Here is a 5,000-nt window from a genome sequence, read left to right as displayed (position 1 = left end):
ATTATTATTATTATTATTATTATTATTATTATTATTATTACTTGCTAAGCTACAACCCTTGTTGGAAAAGCAGGATGCTATAAGCCCAAGGGCCCCAACAGAGAAAATATCCCAGTGAGGAAAGTAAATAAGGAAAAATAAAATACTTTAAGAATAGTAACATTAAAATAAATATTTCCTATATAAACTATAAATACATAAACAAAACAAGATCAATAGAAATAAGAAAGAATAGTGTGCCCGAGTGTACCCTCAAGCAAGATCTAATTATTTTTAAAAACACTGGGTTTGTTTTCCTAACTAATTCTAAAAGAAAGACTCTATGCTAATAGCGATTGCAATTAGGAATCATTAGCGAAGCGAGCAAGTGATGCTTTTCCAGGCTCCCAGGTTGCCGCTTGCCAATCAAGGTACTTAGCATTCAAAGCAATTTGGTTTCACTGGATATTGCGTCGGTAATTAAGCAATACATTAGTGGAAGAAATGTTGGTATGTCGCAGGAGGAAAAAATAAGAATCTTTATAAAGGGGAGATCGTTTAATTGAATGTAGTTTTTACGACTGGTACGATAAATTAACAAAATTTAAGTATTTAATTAATTAAAATTTGAATCAATTGAAATTATGAAGGGGAGATTGTTTTATTGAATGGAATTTTTACGACTGGTACGATAAATTAAAAAATTTTAAGTATTTAATTAATTAAAATTTGAATCAATTGAATATTCATTGTTAAAAATTTGCATTAAAAGACGGTAAATGTCTGGCAACATTTATTCTAAGATTTTTACCGTTTTAAAAACGGATATATTGACGTAAATAAATTAACAAAATTTAAGTATTTAATTAATTAAAATTTGAATCAATTGAATGTTCATTGTTAGAAATTTGCATTAAAATTCGATAAATGTCTGGCAACATTTATTCCAAGATTTTCACCGTTTCAAGGGGTTGGCCTTTTAAAGCTTCTGTTGCTTAGAAGTTGGCCTTTTCTTATTTAGAAAACCTGGCAACCCTGGAACTTCGAGACGTGTGAGGTGAAGGTCTAAATATAGTAACACTTGAACTAAGCAAAAGGTGAAGGCGCATGACTTTCAAAATTCGTTTGGTCGCGAATGAGTAAGGCTGAAGTAAAACTTCTGATGTCTTTTGTTTTGTTGTATTTATAAGTTAAAAAAGGCAGAATAAAGTTATTCAGAACAAGAATTACCAATTTCAATAAATATGAAAGCTGCATTATGTTGTGTAACGAATCGGAAAAGTTGGCTGCTCTTGACGAAGTAAACAACACATTGAAAGGTTAGGTTAGGTTAGGTAAAGGTGTATGACTTTCAAAGTTCGTTTGGTCGCGAATGAGTAAGGCTGAAGTAAAACTTGTGATGTTGAGTGTATAGTGTTCAGGAATGGAAAAGGATGAAAGTGGAAAAAGTGATTTTATGAGTATGAGAAGAGATTTGCATATGAAATTTAACTGCACGTGTTTTTTAACATAGAAAAGTAGTTTTCAGATGTGAAGTTTCTGGAATTAATGAGAATGTAGAATGACTATTGGAAATATGTTAGTAAGGACGCTCGATTGCTGGGAAATACATGATTTCCAAAAAATAAAATATCAAGAAATACAAAACTTATGAACGAAAAAAAATGTGAAAAACTACTTCTATGTATCATGTGCTTTTGCAATATAGGTGAAAGAGAAATTTGATGAATTTGATATTGATGAATTAGTTTAATTAGGTATACTGGATAATCCTTTTTTAAGGCAAACGTTAGATTAGATATGAAAGTAATTTCCGATTTTATACACACGCACACACACACACACACACACACATATATATATATATAGATAGATAGATATATATATATATGTGTATATATATATATATATATATATATATATATTTATATATATAGATATATATATATATATATATATATATATATATATATATATATATATATATATATATATATATATATATATATATATATTGGTGTGCTACTGTCTTAAGCACACATTTGAGTATGAGTTGTTTTCAGATGTATTTAAATGGATTAACTGAATACATCTTAATGGTTTTTAAGTTTTATTCTATAAAACAACAGAGTTAAACATCTCCATCACTGGAGGAGGCTGTGTTGGTCCACATGACCAATTCTGGTGAAGTTTAGATATGAACTGAATAAATTATCGATATCACAGATATCGTATGCTTGCTTTAACTTAGCCACGTGACGGAATCGGAAGACACCTGCATCCGGTGACGTCACAAACTTTCACACGAGGAGACAATGTGTTGACGTTAAGAAAGAATGTCAATTTGCCGAGGTTTGCATTATACATCCTGTTTATAATTTGAATGACTACAGCAATCCCAGGGTTAGCTCTTCCAACCAACATGACATATTACGTCATTTGTTTTAAACATGTAATATTACTATTCTAATCATTACATAAGCTCGGCCAGCTATCTCAATTTTTTTACAAAAATTTAACAACAAGCCGAAACATGGTTATCAGGTGTGACTGGACATACGTAATATTCTTTGTTTAACTTTAGCCATAATCAACTGAGGACGAATGTCCAAATAGGCACATTAAAAAATAATAACAATAATGCATACAAAAAAGATATTACCAAAGCAAAAAGAAAAATGCATGATAAAACCAAGATCTTATATATGGTACATTGCTAGCAAATGATTACATGGTACCAAAAAACAAAATAAATTCTGACTTACATATGATTCGGTAACTTGATAAAGAATAATTGTTACCTTTGTTAGAAACAAGATACTCAATTTTTAGTGCACAAACACGAATTACTGGTACGTACACGTACCACGGTTTCGTACATATATATATATATATATATATTTATATATAGGGCTGATATATTTTATTAGATGCCCATAGATTCTGTTATATATTTTATTATATATTTTTTTTTTTCTCTTTTCTTTTTTAACATTCCGGCTTATATATTTTTATTAGATGCCGAGAGAAAAAATGGTTTATATCCTTTTTTTATTTTATTTATTTTTTTAAATGTTGTTTTAAATGTATTTTTAACAATGCAAATGTAGAGAATTTCTTTAATTACATATTACTAGCGTACTAATCAGCTTTTCATACAAACATCTTCCCGACAAATTACTCCCTTAGCAAATGAGGTGGCCACTCATACAGCTTTGAACTGGATTAAATAGGGGGTATTGTCAGGGCTATGCAACTCATTCCTTTGTAGCTGCTTGCTGTGCCGTAACCTACGCCAAACAAGGATGTTCACGGCGATAAATATCATCACCGTGAAACACAAACTAGCCAGTATTATGGGGTGAAGAATTTCTTCATAAGTCGGTGACAGGTGGTCCTTTTCGGTAAGTTTCATCAACCGCTTTGCCACACGGCCGTTGTATGGGAGAGGAAGAGCTGGCATTGTAGAGGTCCACGTGAAGTTCGCGAAGTAGGCTCGTTCTCTGATGATTGTCCGTAGGCCAGTTACCATGGAATTCGGGGAAGTCCCGATACAACCATCTGCTGCGACGAAGATGTGGGTGGAGGATGTGGATCCGTCAGGGCATGATACATTGAAGCCGTCCTTGTCGTATCGTATCCACGAGCCATTATTTAGTCTGCAATTGAATTCTTTATTGTCAAAGGGATAAAGCTTATCCAGACAATTTTCACTTGTATGGGAGAGAGCACCGTCTAGCACTATACCTAACTCGCATGAATCCATTAAGTTTTTACGGAATTCAAATGAGTCAGCTGTACATATTTTTCTATCCATTGCGTCTGAACAGTGAGTTAATTGATTTAAGTCTTTAATGACCGTATATGTTTCCTTGTCTGGGGAAATCAATACGTGTCCTGTCAAACTGGATATTACTGGATTTGAGTGATTCGTCATGAAAGTCGGAAATGGTGATATCCTGTAAGATTGCCAGGCATCAGAAGAATCAAAGGGAATTGTAATCCTAATCTTGTTATTATCTACGTTTACTGTAATTAGGCTGTAATAAAATTCTAACCTATGTTCGTCTAACAAAGGAACATAGCCTAGTTTATCCCTTCCGTTCTCCAGAACTAATTTTAAGTAACGTATAGGCAACAAATGGGGCGACAATACACCTTTAGTTGCTAACGTGATAGCTTCTACATAATCCTTGGATTTCTCAATGAAATGTGCAATTCTGTTATGTATGTGATCTATCTTTGAATCATAATACGTTAATGTTGCCAACAAATCCTGTACTTCCATAATTTGAACGATATTATCTGAATGTTCATTTAACAAATTCGTAATTTTATTGATTGAAGCTAACTGATCCCTTAGTTCTGACATAATCAATTCATCTTTATGAGTCAAGAACTCAATTTTCTTATTTTGATTACTAATTTTAAGACGATTGGAAATTCCTAAACCTAAACTTGCAACAGACCCAAAGATGCTTAATGCAGCATAAATGAACGGATTCCGTCTTTCTTTATGTTCGTGTCCTACAGTCCACATCAAAAGGTCATAAGCCAAAGATCCTGTCTCGCCAGTCTTATTTTTCAAGTCATCAGATAGCATCTCTGCAACTTTTAATGTTGATCCAAGCAAACTCTTAGTAGTCAAATGAAAATGTCTTCTATGCAACTCATCCAATGATGCAGAAAACCTTGAAATGGCGGTTCTTAAGCTAGTGACATCATTCTCTTGAAGAAAAATTGCTTGCATATGCACTTCGACAATTACGTTGGTTGATGTAATAAAAATGTCTTCTTGTCTTTCAACTATATTGCCATATTTAAAATATATATTTTTAGTCTTAGAACTCATCCCATACGAGAAAAATGTCTGAGCGAACAATATCACTCCCAACAACAAAAAATTCATCTTGGAAACCTGTAACGAGAAAAAATATATGTAATTACTCCTGTATTAAAAAGAAAACTTTTAGTCACACAAAATAAAATTTTTCCTCACTTCTTTTCCTCTCTTTTCTTTT

This window comes from Palaemon carinicauda, chromosome 26 (genome assembly GCF_036898095.1).
Source record: "Palaemon carinicauda isolate YSFRI2023 chromosome 26, ASM3689809v2, whole genome shotgun sequence".
NCBI lineage: Eukaryota > Metazoa > Arthropoda > Malacostraca > Decapoda > Palaemonidae > Palaemon > Palaemon carinicauda.
The sequence above is the reverse complement of the archived record's forward strand: the minus strand, read 5'-3'. Positions refer to the sequence as shown.